Source organism: Cyphomyrmex costatus, unplaced genomic scaffold, assembly GCF_001594065.2.
Source record: "Cyphomyrmex costatus isolate MS0001 unplaced genomic scaffold, Ccosl1.0 scaffold974, whole genome shotgun sequence".
NCBI lineage: Eukaryota > Metazoa > Arthropoda > Insecta > Hymenoptera > Formicidae > Cyphomyrmex > Cyphomyrmex costatus.
Genome location: NW_017280566.1, coordinates 51,632 through 52,676, shown reverse-complemented (window position 1 = coordinate 52,676; position 1,045 = coordinate 51,632).

The window sequence follows — 1,045 nt, the reverse complement described above, 5'->3', positions numbered from 1 at the left end:
CGATCGCACATTATAAAACAGAATTATTAAATAAATGTAAAACAGTTGTTTTTCGTAGTAATATATTATGCGCTGTGCGGTGTTGTGAGAGGAACAGCGAAAGCTAGACGTACACGATTCGAAATTCAACCGAAAGTTGCACTGTCCCCCTCAAATCACCGCTCCGCGTGCAGTCCAAATGCCCAATGACGATCGAATGGAATTGATCCGTGCACGATGCGGTGTGATAAAGGGGACAGCGAAAACTAGAAGTAAATGATTAACCGAAAGTTGCACTGTCCCCCTCAACGCTCCGCGTGCAGTCAAAATGTCTCATGACAGTCGATTGGTTTAAATATCATACCAGTTAGCAGTCGGGAGTATTTAAAATAATTTTATTTAAAATATATACGTATTTAATGAGATGAGGGGTGCAGGGGAAAGCGGAGGCGATTCGAAAATCGGCCGAAAGTTACATACACTTTACGTATGTTCATTTTGTACTAGCAACTATAATTATTAATCAGTTACTTTTCGTGGTAATATATTAATACTATTTAACTCTTGATAGTTCTGCGATAGTTTTAAATATGCGTCATATCGGTCAGCAGTCAGTAGAACTTAAAACAATAACATATTTAAATGATAACAGCATGGTTTATTATCGTCGAGCCGGGTGAGGGGGTGACGTGCGACTCGTGTCCGCCCTTGCACATCAAAACAATCCTCAAGGCTGCTTTCACTAACCGTGTAATATTAACGCGTCAATTTTACATATTTATTCTTTATTCGTCAAACGCAATCGCATATATAAAATAAAATTATTAAAAAATGTAAAACAGTTGCTTTTCATAGTAATATATTATGTGCGGTGCGGTGTTGTGAGAGAGACAGCGAAAGCTAGACGTAGACGATTCGAGAATCAACCGAAAGTTGCACTGTCCCCCTCACATCACCCCTCCGCGTGCAGTCCAAATATCCAATGACAACCGAATGGCATTGATCCGTGCACGATGCAGTGTGGTAAGGGGGACAGCGAAAGCTAGAAGCAAATGATTCGAAAATC